We start from the raw sequence: 15,428 nt of genomic DNA, 5'->3' as shown, positions 1-15,428 counted from the left end.
TTAGTGACAGGACTTGCTCCTTGAGTTTTGGGTACTCAAGCTTTGCTCGATATGCATCAAGTAAATAAAATTTATTACCTATTTTATCCAGGTGGTGCAGATGCTAAAGTCACTAGAATCGTTTGTTGAAACTGCAGTGTCCCAGCTTTGCGTTACATGTGACGGATTATCGGGGAAATTTTTATAGCGCTTTGGCCACTCTTGCTTAATTATGTTGCTTGAAAGCGGCAGGGGGTTTTGTTGATATTGAGCAGCAAAAGCGTAACTCCCAAATTCAACTTTTATCATCTCAACTTCTTCTCTTCCTTCCACCAGGGGATATAATAACTCATTCTCTTCTCTCGAGTATAAACCTTTTTCTTGTGTCGTAATTGAGTCGATTATCTCCACTTTTTCAGAAATTATTGGCAAACAAATGTGATGCCATATGTTTTTTGGCTTGGATAAGAGGTGCCCAGTTAAGTCTTCCAGTTAAGTACAGCCTGTGCATAACAAGCACACTTACTCCTTTTTTCCTATCGTTGAACCTCGTTACCAAAGTCTGATCTAACCAGTTTGTGGCACACTTTTCAATCATTTCACTCAAAGCTTGGACAGGGTTAAGCGGATCATCCACAATAATAAAGTCACCACCTTACCCTGTTAACGTCCCTTCAACTGACGTTGCGATTCTAAATCCTCTCTGCACTGTTTGGAATTTATATGTATTTAGTATTCTGGTCTTTGAATAATTTTACCTTTGAAAACAGCTCTTTATATCAATCAGATTACATTATGCACCTGGTATCAAGCGAGTGCTTTTCACTGAGCAGCCGAGAATAACTTGCAACTATTATTCTTGCAGGTGGCTGATTTCCCAGTATCCATGCGGACCACGCAATACATACACATAATAACTTCATTGAACGCGGAGGCATATTGAATATTATTCGTCTCACTTCACCAATGTTCGCTGCTTCCAGCCTGTCTGCTATGACTTTTATGTACTGATAATCATTATACTCACACCCAGACACCACCGTGTGAAAGCACAGATCAATGTATTTTAGAAAATTTATATTATCCATATATGTATTTTAGTGAATAGAATATAGACATAAAAATTTTTGATTTATCTTATAAGTTTGAGGTGTTACAATTGCAGACTTACAATGCTGATAAATTAGTAAATAACCTGCGAGTACTATTTCTTCAACTTTGTGGAAGTGTGTGTGTGCGTGTGTGTGTTCTTCTGAAGCCTCGAAAAGGTGAGCAGGAACACCTTAGCCGTAACAACTATCGTTACATTATGATGTTTGGAATTGCGGGTTCTCATGCGCTTGAATGAGTGTGCACCGAGTGTGCGGTCAACACCTTCTGTAGCAAGTCAAGCATCTTGTTGACCGTGATGCCTGCTAGAGCTAATTGCAAATTGTTCATAGGGTTCTAATGCACCCGTATCTTGCATGAATTGGGACGGTTGCGAGTAATTGCGGAAAACTTTGTAATGTGGCGGTGTGTCAAGAATTTGGAATGAGAACCTTTCGCGTTTGATTTTGGAATTCGCACAAAAACTTTCTACAGCGCGCTACACGACGCGACGCGTGAGCGACGAACCACGCGACGAAAACGCCGAGCGTTTCCCGCGAAAGTATGGAAAATTTGTATAAATTAATACAACAAGTAATAGAGGATGTTGTTCATGTGTAGCATTGCGCAAAATATTGAGCAACCGGTGAATTGTAAAGGAAACCGGAAGTAGAGCACAAGCGATATATCGAAATGCGAGTTGACAAGTCGCGCGACGGCTCCCGCACGCTGCCTCACCTGATTCGTCAGGACCTCTCACGGATACGGTAGGAGATCACTGTATTGGTGGTCCTCGAAGGATCCTGCCTATCCTGATTTCCGTGATTGATCACTCTTCGTCGACAAGTCGCGAGGTGCGTGACGGGAGACCGTGGGTTTAATTATATTCTATTTCTTTCTTTTTCTCTATCCTTCTTTGTTCTTTTCTCAACTATCAATTGCTTCGAGCATAGATTGACGGGAGTGAATGGACTCAATTACCCACGTAAAAATTCGGCAATTCGTTCGGAAAACTATTCTATGTAGTTTGATTCAAAATTTAACACTTTAACCATTCTGCGCGTGCTCTCTCTTTTTCTTTACAGTATCACAGTATTCTTAGTCAACCATTGTATTATACTGCAACCTATAACGAGCTGGCATACCCTAAGGACTCGATTACTGGTTATTGGATTTGATTTTTGGAAGGATTGATTGTGTTGATTTTTTCAACTGCGTGAGTCATTTGAGTACTATCTGGTTTATATATAAACAAACCTTATAATTCAGCAAACCTCGTCTTGAAACGTACTATCTATTGATCAAACAAAAAATATATAATCCCATTTAAAAAACCAATCTTAACTTTCATATCTCTGTAAACAATAATGATAAAAGGAAATTGTCACGGCCAATAAATCAGCCCCATTTTGCTACTCAATTTCATATAAAAACTTTTCTTGTATCTTTAATAGGTTACCAAATAATCAACTGTCCATGGTTTCGTGGGACATACTGTATATGTATGTGTAATGAACATATGAATGAGCAATGTGTGGGAGTCTGGGAGCCCGGGAGAGATGGACGAATAGTAGCGCACACTTCTTTCCCTTGTATCTGATTTGACTTGACCAATCACGAATCGTCGAGTGCCGAAAATCTTACTCTCATTAGCTAATGAGAAAGAACAATGCGGTTGTGCTTTAATCGGAGCGGTCCGACTCTGGACGCTTCCGAACGCGCGAAGCTGCGACACTCTTTGACGAATAATCGCGAGGTGCGTGCCGACGGGTCCGTGAGTTGTGTTAAGCTAGAGTTTGTACGATAGTGCAAAAGACTTTGGCTCACGTAAAGCCTAGCTTATAGTTTCTGCAAACTCATTCATTATTATATGCATATATTTTTTTTCCTTCAAAATTCATTTTTCTTTTATTTCAAGTCAGTATTTTTATTTTCATTTTTATCAACGTGTGCATATGTGTGTCTGTCTTCTGTCACTGGAACAGGATAGTCAGCCGACCAGAGAAAGGGAGAGAGAGAAAGAGAGAGAGAGCAGAAAGGGTTATAGAAAGAAAGAGGAAATTCCTATTTTACAAAAATCCGATCAATTTGTATAGACAGGGTGAGTTCTTTCAATCATTAACATCTTCCAATCATCTTCCGATATGGGTTTTATTTTATTGTCCGATAAGAATCAATGGCAATAGTAATCTTCAGTAGTTATTATTAACTTTGGAATACCTGACTGAAGATTCTGTTCTGTTGCTTCACACTGTATAAAGAAAGTGTCATTGGATTTTGAACTCCTTGTAATGCATGTACATTTATTCACTATCACTTGTAATTAAGTTTCTTTATTTCTCTATAACGAGACTCGAATTCCAATACACAGTAAGACAAGCGCGAGAATTTCAATAAAGGTCCAGTTCCGGATTAACGCGTCAACGAACTCACACATAAAATAATTATGTTACGTCGCCCGCCGTAACACAGCGTCACGCGCTGGAATGGCACTATTGTCGTTCTCTTAAATTGCATACGCTGCAAACATTAAAAAGTTTACTAAACGAAAAAGAAGCCCCGTGGTTGATCCTATAACAATTTAAACTGGCGCTGTAATAATGTGCTAATGCTTCAAATAAGCGCGATTTCGCTGAATGTAGAAAAAATAAAAAAGACATGCAGCAGCTATAATTTTATGTAATCCGCCAATAAATACCCTGAGTTTGTTACTGAATTTTGTTACTGAGCCTGTAGGTTAAAAACAATTATTGAGTCCTAAATACCCTTATTGTCATAATAAGGGGGCTGGCGGAGTTTTCAAGTAAATTTTTTCGTTTCCATCTTGCATGACACCATTTGTTGTAAACTCACTTTTCTTGATTTTTTGGTTTATCTTTTCTAACTATTTTGCCACTCTGCTAAACGGATACCTACTGAAAAACAGTAAGATATTTCAATCCTGTTCCACAACAAATTTTAATGCTATGTGGGTAGTTATAGTGCTGTTAACAAACAAAACGACAAAAATTAACATGGTGATTAGTAGTGTATAAATACTCAAGGACAAATTTTCAAATTGAGTCAGCATTTTAAAATAGACAAAGGTTATGTTTAAAAAGCGGTTATATAACGGGCATTTGGCTCGTCCGCGAGATTCGAGATTTGTTGGTATATGTGTCCGACCGAACGTTGCCTTCGGTTGGAGAATCCGTTGTCCTAGCAGCAAAAGACGTTCAGCTGTCGTATGACACGTTTTTATCGTTAAAATTGAAGTTCAAACAAAGTAAGCGTTGTCGAGCAACGGTTTTGTACTCCAGGCTGGATGTCGAGTGGGGACATCGGAGCCTGAAGGAGAGAGAGAGTACATCGTACTACATTAGCACGAAATAAAAGATAATTAGTGAGCGCCGCGTAGTGGTAAAATTTAGGACGTCTTCCGCTTCGCGGAGACACGCGCGGCACTCGCCCCAGTCGTCTTACGATAACCAAGCTTGCAACAGTCAGTGCGACCGTTCGTCAAGCGTATCTCAGCTAGCCAGTCTTCAGATTTCAAGTATTTTGGTTGCCAGACAATTGAAATCTCACTAGCTCTCAAAAGCTGAAACACTGTCGCCTACAAACTAGGATTCTGCTCCCCTCGATTCGTACGTATACTACGTACGACTGAGCACCTGGTTTATCTTAGGGGACAATTGAACGAGATTTGCGCTCTTGGAATCGGGGCCTGCCCTGATTCTCTGAGTCTCGTCTTCGTCTCGGAGCAACAAAGGCCGCTGCCTGTTGTTTCCCTGAGAGACGGGTTACAACAGAGAGAGATAACGTACGTGCCTATCACCTCTGCGTTACTCGTGCTCTGCCACCCCGTTTAGAAGCAACCCCCGTGTGACGAATAGAAGCACACGGTGAGGTGAACGGAGTCGCGGATCCTCTGGCCGTCCTCAGCTTCCAGGACTAGCAATTCGCTTGGTTAAAGCGTGTCCCTCCGCTCACGAATCCCTAAGTTATCGAGATTCGTACGAAACGAACCCTTCTAAAAGGTGCAAGGCGAAGAGAGGAGGTCCCTCCTCCTCTCAAGTCACTCGCTCATCGACTTCTTCTTCGCACCAGAAGAAGAGTCGATAATACAGTCCACTGCATTACCTTCGCGTTACAGGCAAGGTATTGCTATCCCCTCCACATAGGCTAGTGAGCGAAGCCTGGAGTCGGGAATCTTCGGTATAGCTGGACTTACACTCTAGCTTACCGCCGCGGTTCCGCCGCTATTTCTCTTTTTCAGACGTCAACGTCGCTAAAGGAGGCAAACCGGCGTCGCCACCACCTACCAAGTGCCCTCCGATTCACCGCCGACCACAGGAGCCGCCAAGGACCGGAGCAGCACCCAGCCCCCATAGACATAAGCAGAAAGTTCAATAAACTTCGTTGAGAAGCCCTTTTCAGGGCCGACAGATATTAAACTTGTGTATTCGTTTCTTTCGTATACCCTCAATCTCACCTTATACGGACCTCCGTTGGATCTCTTATTTTAAGCGATTCCAACAGTTGGCATTATCATTGGCAAAACAAGAATTTGCGATACTCCTGATGCTAAGTTATTTCGACCAATCATCAATGCATTTCCAGTAGCTGAGATATTAATGATTATCAGCGTATTAAATAATAATAACACTCCAACTGCTATTGAGTGTTCAATACTATTGCCTAGAACTGCAAAGCTCAGTATGGACGAAATCACTGAAATCGGTAGACCAAATAATAACCAATGAACTAAAATATGATAAGCAACTATAAGCCTAGAAGCTGTACAAAGATTTGCTCTAATATTCCATCATGATGATCAGATGTAAAGAATTTATTTGTAGAGACCTGCAAAACAAATGTAGCATATAACCATGTTAATGTTAACATAGCTTTTTGTTTATTGTTGTTTTCAAGTGTAAATGATGATAAACTTAACATTATAATGAAAGTACATACTATATAGATAAAGTTCTTGCCACCTATTACTATTTTTTTTAGTAAATCGATCATACTAGGCTTTAAATGTTTATTATAAATTAGAGTGTTTACTTTGAGGGTAGTATAATTTTTTGTTCATATGTTATATATGTTTTATTATTTTTTTGATAATGCAATTATGGAAAAGTTACCGAGAATAAAGTCACGATGATGAATATATGAGCCTAAAGCAACTGGAATACTTCAGCTTAAAGTTACAATCAATACTGGCTGAGTCGGAGAAACAAGAACTAGAAGATAATAGTATTTATACATACTGTTCTGATGGAGATAGTGGAAATGAGGAATTAATCAAGCACCAAAAAGGTAAAAAAGAAAAGATTGAGGTGGCGTTAGAAAAAATAGGATTAGCCACTTATGGTTACTGTGCTGAAACAGGAGAACAAATAGGAGTCGAAAGACTTAAAGCTAATCCGCTTGCTATATATTGTATTGAAGAGCAAGAGAGAGCAGAAAAAGAAAAGACTGTGTACAACATTAACGATTAATTTACACATAAGTGGTGAGCCACTGGGCTTCAAGAGAAGCAAGAGGCGGATCAGGACTGAAGTATGTTATGCTATAAAGAAAGTGGAAAATTGGACATTCTCGACTCGACTCCTGCAGATTAAAAATTAAGTTGAATTAAAAATTGGGTTTAACCCAGTTTTTTCCCATAGTTTAAGAAATTAAAAATTGAACAATTAGAATTAAAATTACAAACCACAGTAAAAAATAGACTTTTCCATTTGTTTTATTTTCAACTTGGATGATTTCTAATTTTTTATCAACCATTAGGTTTAATTTTTCTATAAGTCTGAATATCCCTTGGATTGTTTTTACAGGATAGGATTTTCTAGTTTTTTCTCTATACCCTGTTTTACTTTCATGTTGACTACTTATCCGCGCTTCAACTACTTTCCACATATTGATTTCTGAGTAAATCTTTCTACATGTCCCTTCCAGTAAAATCATTAGTTTTCTGCAGCAGTAACTATTGTGTTTGAACTTTCATATAAAAATCACCAGTTATTTTTAATAGCTGAGCACGTAAACTGGCAAATGAAATCTTCTGTATAGGCTGCTCAATAATAGGTTCACCTGTTGCCCTGCAAGCTGTGACAAAATTTCTATCCTGTGATGAAACGTAACTAGCTTTAAATTGCATTTTTGCAACGTGATCATAATCCCGATTTAAAAAGCCTTCGAGTATCTGTATAACGTGATAGCATGTCTCACGATCTATTCTACACATGATTCCACAATCCAGGGCAATAATATTTTTATTACTATCAACCATTAGATTTCCAGGATGCATATCGGCATGAAAAACAATCCCTGTATATCTAACTACAAAACGATTCTATAAGGTTGATAGCTATTTGCTTACGATTATTCAGTTCTTCAACTTCGTATATTGGTGTTGCTTCTAACCATTCTAATGTTAAAACCTTTTTTGCAGTTCTATTCCAATCTATTTCAGGTACATAAAAACCTCTGTCATTTCTTGTGTTTTCCTTTAGTTCTGAAGAATGAGCAGCTTCAAAACGTAAATTTAACTCTAATCGGCAAATTTCGACAAAAGCTTTGGCTAATTCAATTAGCCTCAGCCTTTTTGATCGTTCGCTAAATTTTCTGCAATTTCTGCAAGCCAAGAAAGCATTTTTATATCCCTTGAGAATGTTTTCTCAATATTTTGTCTTAAAACCTTCAGAGCAACTTCCTTGCCCTCAGTTGTAACCGCTCTATGCGCCCGAGAAATCGATGCTGCTGTAATTGGCTTTTCAGAAAAGCTTGAAAAAATGTCGTTCAATTTACAACTGAACTCACTGTCTATAGTTTTAACTGCTATTTTATGTGAAAATGATGGCAATCTATCACATATCAATACCAAGTTATTAGTTACATCCTCGATTAAAACATCAGTACGTGATGAGATAGACTGCCTAACCTTAATGAAGACCGGACTTAATTTTTCAAGAACACACTTTAGTTTATGGTCTTGTATTTTATTTATTGATTTCTTTAATGGTGGAAGTAAATAAGGTAATATGTAATATTATGTGCAGAAGACGCAAAATATTTTGAATAATTTTGCTGCGTAACTGCTAAATATTTCATTTAGGGTTCTGTTTTTCATAACCTCATCAGGCTTGCCTTGGCAATAGATAGTATTATTTATACAAATTACGTAATCTGAGGATGGTAGAGCAGAGTTAAGGTCATGAGACGCCAGAAGGATCGATACCAATCGTTTTTTGCTATTTTATTTATATCATAAAATTTAGCCCGCTCGTTAATATTCATTGCACTGACTGGTTCATCTAGAATAATCAAGTCAGGCTCTACAATTAAACAACGTGCAAGCAGTAGTAGTTGTGTTTGCCCTGCAGAAATTTCTAACACTTGATTCTTCAAAATGTTACCGATATCAACCAGCTCTATCGCTTCTGTAATAATGGACTGATTTTTCTTTAGTCTCTTCAAGGAGCTATTTATAAGGAAATATTCAGCTGTTATTGGCATCAAGTTACTTGTACTAAAATTTTGCGGCACGTAGCTAATTTCTATGCTGTCAGCATATACGATACTACCGGTACAGCTTTTATTTATGCCAGGAATTACTTTCACTAAAGAGGTTTCACCTCCACCATTTGGACCAAGTATTGTAATTACGTCTCCCCTTTCCATGAACATATTGATATTGTCAATGATTCTTTTACCATCATATGTGAGAACAAGATTTTCTATTTTTAGAACACGATTATTGACATTTGTTAGAATCGCTGAACTCAGGGATCTAACAGAGTCCGGATTAGGTGGTTGAGAGGAGGATTTCAACAGGAAATCGTACAATTAATCAAATTTAATTCGGCCCTTAAAAGGGCTTAGGTACGACGTTTATTGACCTTTGTTTTTAAATTGACAAACTCTAGGGCGGGCGCCTCCTGGTCCTAGGTGGCCGTCTGTTCCGCCGGGCGGGAAGAGCCTTTCGCCTCACACGGACGCCGGTAAGCGAGGCTAGCGTCTGGAAAACAAAAAATAGCGGTGGAATCGCACAGGTAAGCGAGCGTATTGCTTTCACGCTATACTGAGTCATCCCGACTCCAGGCTTCGAAAGCCAGCCTATGTGGAGGGGCGAGCAGTACCTTGACGTAACATTAAGGTTGTGCAGTGGACTGTATTACCGACGATTCTTCGCACTGAAGAAAGTGTCGGTCGGCTAGTAAACAGAGAGGAGGGATCATCCTTTTCTCTGTTTAACCCGCCTTCCAGGAAGGCTTGCCTCGTACGAATCACGGTTGCAAGCTGAGATTCGCGAGCTTTCGACTCACTCTCACTAGCACTGGCTAGGCTTGGTGGCTGATAAAGGCCAGAAGCTCTAGCACTCCCTGTTCACCACGACGTGTGCATCTATTCGTCACACGGGGGTTGCTTCTAAACGGGTAGTAAAGCGTGAGTAACGCAAACATGATAAGCACTTACGTTTACTCTATCTGGATTTACCCGTCAACCAATGCTCCCGAGCAGTTTGGTCGATGCTCTTCCGGCGATAAGCAAACTCAGAGAATCGTGAAAATCACCGATTCCAAGCTTGTTAGAGAAACCAAGAAGCTCTGTTCGAAGTAATCTCGAAATGGCTATACTTCTACTGATAGAATGGTTACTTGTCAAAGACTGGCCCAAGACTGACTGCGAGACTCGCGCGTGTCTCCGCGAATGCGCGGAATACGCTAATTAGCCGCTACGCGGCGCTCGCTTATCATATCTTATATCTTTATCTTTTTGCAATATTCGGCAACTTTCTCTCTCTCTCTCTCTTCCAGGCTCGACGTTCCCACTCGACGTCGGGCCTGAAATTCGAACAGCTGACACAGGTCGTTTACCTGCTCGAGTTCAACTGTAATTGTCTAAAAACGACTCCTTCTTCAAATTCACCGTGTTTGTTGTGAGTGACACTGAATCTCCAACCGAAGGCGACCTTCGATTAGGCACGTAGATCAACATACAATGGTTTTCGCGAACGAGATAAAATTCTCATTACACTAACGCTTTTTTAAACATTCCGCCCGCATTGCACGGTTCGTGCAATAGAGAGTATCAGTAGATCTATTATGAAGGAAACTCGTCTCGCAAAACTCGAAGGATAGAGCTTTCTAAGCGCGAATGAGAGAGAGAAGAATGCTGCAAGAGAAGTTCAGTTGAGCTGAACTCCCTCACAGCGTTATCGTGAAACCAATCAAATAGAAATTTAATTGAACTTACTCTATTACTGGTGGTGACACGCCTTTATGCTGCTGCATCAGTCGCACAGACGCCTCCACCGCGATGCCAACCGCCCTCCGTGTGAGCTGCTCTAGAGTAAGTACCCGCGGACGTGATAATCGTTGACAGCGGCCGGAAGTGGCCGCAGTCCTTGCAGAATCGTCAGGTGGAGACGCGGTCGCAGGGATGGGGCGGCACCTGTCGTGCTGGACTTTGGGTCCGGGCCGGTTGGGGGGCTTCCTGCCTCCTCCTCTCCGGCTGGGCTCAGTCGCGGGGGCAGCTAGTGGTCGTCGCTCCTCTCGGGCCTCCGGCGGCGATGGTGCAACTTCCGGTTTCCAGAGCAACGACGTCAGTCTCTGTCCCACCGAAGGACGTAACGTCCCCCAGGGATATTGCACCGATAGCGCCTGGTGGTGCGTGGACTGTGCTCTGGCACTCTCAGATGCAGGCTGCGCAGTGTTAGGTTCCAGTCTTTGTTAGGCAGCTGTTGCGATGGTTCCTCCACCACATTGATATTTTCTGACGAGGCTGGGAGGGTGCTTGGATCAAGGACTTGCTCCACCAGATGCAAGTACTTTTTGAACGTATCCGTTATCTCCTTTTGACTTGCCACAGTGTTTTCGCTCTCCATGGTTAGCTTGAGACTAATTAGTCCATCGCTCTCTCTCAGTAGCACACGCGTTTTTGTGGGGGCGCTTCTTCTCAGAGAGAGAGAGAGTGAGAGAGAGAGAGAGAGAGAAAGAGAGAGACGCAAACACTTCGTCTCCCCTCTCTGCTATCGTTGGGGGCTGGGGGCAACGAGTTTTGCGATCGTTTGTCTTTCAAACTAAACGGTCGCTCTCACCTTTGCGTTAGCCTCGATTTTACCAAAAATCGTTTGGTGTCTATTTTACCTGTTCGATCTCGGCAACCGTTGTCGGATCGGGGTCATCTACGGGTAACCTACACAGCCTTGTAATCGGACATGTGTATGTGGACTTTGCTGTACGTACTTTTACAACACGTACATTTCCGTCCTTCCCCGGGAACACCTCCACAATTCTTCCCATCTCCCACTGATTGGGTGGAAAAAAAGGATTCTGCACTAACGCTACATCCCCTGGTTGCAGTTGCGGTTGAGTGGAGCGCCACTTATAGCGATTTTGGAGGTACGTGAGATAATCTCGTGTCCATATGCCTCCACAGCTGTTCGTGGAATTTCTGAATTGCTCTCCAACGTGATAATCGTGAGAGTTCTTCATTTTCCACGGACTGCATTGGAATCGGATTTAGTGGTCCACCCGTCAGAAAATGACCAGGCGTAAGAGGCGCATAATCGTCTGGGTTGCCACTCAGGGGTGCGATCGTTCGCGAGTTCAGACTCGCTTCGATCTTGCAGAGCAAGGTCTGCATTTCCTCTGCCGCTGGCGCGAATTCTCCCAGCGTGCGCTTTAAGTGGTGTTTCACCGATTTTACGCCAGCCTCCTGCATTCCACCGAAGTGAGGGGCACTAGGTAGGTTGAATCGCCACTTTATATCTATCGAGCCGCATTTATTTTGCATCTCTGTTCAGGAAAATGCCTCACAAAAATGCTGTCTTAACTCTCGATCAGCACCGACGAAATTGGTTCCGTTGTCACTGAAAATACGGGACGGGATACCTCGTCGTGCAACAAATCGATCGAGCGCAGCTAAGAACGCGCTCGTCGTGTAATCATGGACGAGCTCGATGTGGACAGCCTTACTAGCGTAACATACGAACACCGCTATGTACGCTTTATGGGGTATCCTTCTTCGGGCAGCGGAGTCGCGGACACGTTAGGCCCCGCGTAGTCCACTCCACAATTGATAAAAGCATTTGATGGCCACCAGCGCTACGGGGTCAAATGCTGCATAATCTGCGTGGACGTGTTGCCTCGCCATCTTATGCATCGCATGCATCTATTGACTACGGTTTTCGCTGCATTTCGGCAACCGAGGATCCAATAATTTTGCCTTACAGTATGCAAGGTCAACTGCCAGCCCCCGTGCAACGTGTCTACGTGGCACTGCCTAATTATTAATGTCGAAACATAATGCTTAGGCAGTATTATTGGGTGCTTCGTTTCTATGCAAGCGTCGCACTGTCCAGTCGTCCACCAACTCTTATGACGTCCTTGTCATCTACGAAGGGATTTACACCGCTTAGTGGAGATTTCGCAGGTATTCGTTGGATATTATAGACGAACCAAGCACACTGACGTGCACCAACATTTTGTTCGTCAGTAAATAGAAGAAAAACTATTAACTGTTAAATATAAATGTACTGATTTAATGATTGCAGATGTACTTACTAAAAGTTTGCCTAAAGCAGAGCATAATTTTTGTACGACAAACTGAGGACTGAAAGAAACGTAAAAGTATTATTTTTGTTGTGATTATGCAACCAATGAAAGAATAATTTTATTTTCATATATTTTTATTAAAACTCAGATTAAGTGAGCGTTAGAGAGTATAATCTTAGTTCTATATACTTCATGTATAATGGATTAACGTCTATACTATGAATGATCTATGGTCGCTATTTCCGCGTGTGTCATCTCGATATTACGATGAACTGTGTGTGTGTGTGTGTGACTGCCTGTCATACAGAACACGTTACTAACAAAAGGTTCAATAAAGTACTACGTTTATACAAGTGCACGCAAGTCATCCCTTTCACAAATTGCAACATCCCGACAATAACGTTAGAACAGTTCCACAGATCTTTATTAACGATAAGCAGATTGGGGGGTGTGACAAATTGATGGATCCTGAAAAAGAAAGAAAGTTGGATGATTGCTAAGTAATAATGACAATCACACTGATGTCACAACCTACACAAACTGCAATGGTGAATGTGGAGAGTGTTATACGACACGATGATTGTATGTAACTTTTTATCTTGTTTTACCGTGTAATACGTACATGAAAACTAGTATGCTCGTTTTAGACAATTCTTAATGGATTAAAAATACAATTCATTTAGTGAGTTTTTTAGTGGTGAAAAATTACCAAACATATTTCAATTATTAGCAGAAACCTAATTAGTATCACATTAATTAGCAAACAAGATTTAGAGAATTTCATCAAGGTTTTTACAGTGCTTGATAAACTTATAGCAGCTAAAACACTTTTTACAGAAGAAGTGACAATAGAGTATAAACAGCACAACGGCAAAGAAGTTGTTGAATTGCTAAAAGATACAGACTTTACATATCATGAGGTTGAAAATGTACTGAACCACTTGAGTAAACAGGGAATGAAGGTGCCCAGCAGTGTTATAGCACACACACTTTTTGCAGCATACAATAATGCACTTGAACCTAAGAATGTAGCATTTCCTTTCTCAGAAGGCTCTCCACAATTTAATATTAGAATGAGTAAGTACATCTTCATAATAACTCCTATAAGTGAAGAGAATTTGGAATTGAATTGACAAAGTAGCAAGGCATTAATAAAGTTGTTACAGAGCGAAAAAAATATTTATGATTGTACAGTAGAAGAAATTACCATTAAAGTTACAGTGCATTCTGAAATACGTCATGCTATAAATTTGATTATAAAATCACTGATAAAGTCTCGCCTTTTAGTAAAAGAGGAAGAAGGAAAATTCAAACAGAAATTAAAACAACTTGCCTTTAAGGATCAAGCTTTTGTTGAGTATTCCAGTATCGAAGCCATCAGTAGGTATCCACATAATTATCCTCTGAGAAAACATGAAAGTATTACGAAGGACATAGAAAATATTTTATATGATTTCATAACAAATGAGAATAACGAGTTTGCTATAGAATGGTTAAATAAGCTGAGCTCAGCAGTTTCTACGGATACTCCAAGAATCATCACTAAAACTATAGATAAACTTGTTACATTTCATTAATGTACACGAGTGCCAATAGACTTCTTGTATTACTTTCTGTCATCCAAGTAGCCAAGCCACTTGGTTCTTTTTGCGTTCCAGCACAGTATACTGTGACGTGGCACAAGTGTCAGTCACAAAGCCGAACCCTTCCCGGAGCAAGAGAAGCCTTTAGTGCGCACCAGAGAGAGTCCAATGTATTTCTAACATCTATTTTGCGCCCTAGCTCATCGGGACATCTCAGCGGCCTAGATGGTAGCATCGGCAGGCGACAGGAACGAAACCATCTCGACGCCACCGACATGGTCTCTTGCGGCGGATCTTCGGGATCGGGGAGCGGCCAGGGTACCCGCCGCTTCAGAGTCACTTCATCCATCTTGGCGAGGTTGGCCACCTCACCCCGCGTTCTGGGGGAGATCCTCGACGGAGAGGCGCAGGGCCGAAGACACGGGGGCCATCTCGCGGGCAGATGATGGCAGCGGAACCCGGAAGAGCGAAGTCTACTACTGCGCCTCGGATCCACGCCGCAGGAAAGGTTCCAGAGGGACTCAGGGTGGACCTGCTAATCAACCATCAATCTTCGAACGGCGCGACGGATAATTGGTCGCGAGACCGCGCGAACTGAGCGAGCCAATCGGGGCACAGTGGGGGAAGCGTCGCGTGCCGAGATCCTGCCGCACGCAGCGGTCTCGGCCTTCTTCTTGTACGGGGCGCTCACCAGTTCACAGGTGGTAAGTCTTCCTCCTTTGTTCTCCCCGGTTGACTCGGACTAGATCATTCGCAATCGAAATCTCGAGAGGTCCGGCTCCTGGTGGTCGTACAGGCCGTGTTACAGGAAAAAAGCCTTCGCGTGCGGGTTTCTCCAAGCCTGCGGACTCGGCCAAACGGCGAGTCTGCGGCTTAACGGCGCGTTAGCTAACGGTTGTAGCGTGCGGATACATCTTCGGCTAGCTGGTGTAACTTCGGTGCAACAGCAGCCACGCGGGCGGTTCTCTTTCGCGTGCCGAACGTGCGTTTCAACCTCGTCGTCACTCGAAACCTTGTTACGCGATTATATTAGCGGGGAACGGGTAACTTCCCGCGGCCACGTGTCGCGGGACAGCGCGTGTACGAAATCGATCAAGTCCTGTAAGTTTCTCGCTGAAATATATCTTTTATTACCAGAGAAAACCGAGTTTTGACTGGCGTTCTCGCCGTAAGAACCCGAAATCCCGAAGCGTTCCTCACCCTGCGCTCGAAAGGACCTCGCCCCTCTCCG

At 42.1% G+C, this 15,428-nt stretch overlaps 3 long non-coding RNA genes across 3 annotated transcripts; 1 reads left to right on the top strand and 2 right to left on the bottom strand.

The window, feature by feature from the left end:
• Positions 1–2,695: 2,695 nt before the first annotated feature.
• LOC143186608 (uncharacterized) lies at positions 2,696–3,321 on the top strand. The gene is made up of 2 exons (XR_013003082.1): positions 2,696–2,842; positions 3,054–3,321. It is a non-coding gene; the product is annotated as an uncharacterized LOC143186608 (long non-coding RNA).
• Positions 3,322–8,910: 5,589 nt separating this feature from the next.
• Positions 8,911–9,681, bottom strand: LOC143186611 (uncharacterized). Its single transcript, XR_013003084.1, has 2 exons — positions 9,532–9,681; positions 8,911–9,073 (listed from the first exon to the last, which is right to left on the bottom strand). It is a non-coding gene; the product is annotated as an uncharacterized LOC143186611 (long non-coding RNA).
• Positions 9,682–12,763: 3,082 nt separating this feature from the next.
• Positions 12,764–13,351, bottom strand: LOC143186612 (uncharacterized). Its single transcript, XR_013003085.1, has 2 exons — positions 13,237–13,351; positions 12,764–13,082 (listed from the first exon to the last, which is right to left on the bottom strand). It is a non-coding gene; the product is annotated as an uncharacterized LOC143186612 (long non-coding RNA).
• Positions 13,352–15,428: the final 2,077 nt, after the last annotated feature.

The sequence above is a fragment of the Calliopsis andreniformis genome, unplaced genomic scaffold, assembly GCF_051401765.1.
Source record: "Calliopsis andreniformis isolate RMS-2024a unplaced genomic scaffold, iyCalAndr_principal scaffold0019, whole genome shotgun sequence".
Lineage (NCBI taxonomy): Eukaryota > Metazoa > Arthropoda > Insecta > Hymenoptera > Andrenidae > Calliopsis > Calliopsis andreniformis.
Note: the sequence above shows the minus strand (reverse complement) of the source record. Positions and strands in the feature narration are given on the sequence as shown.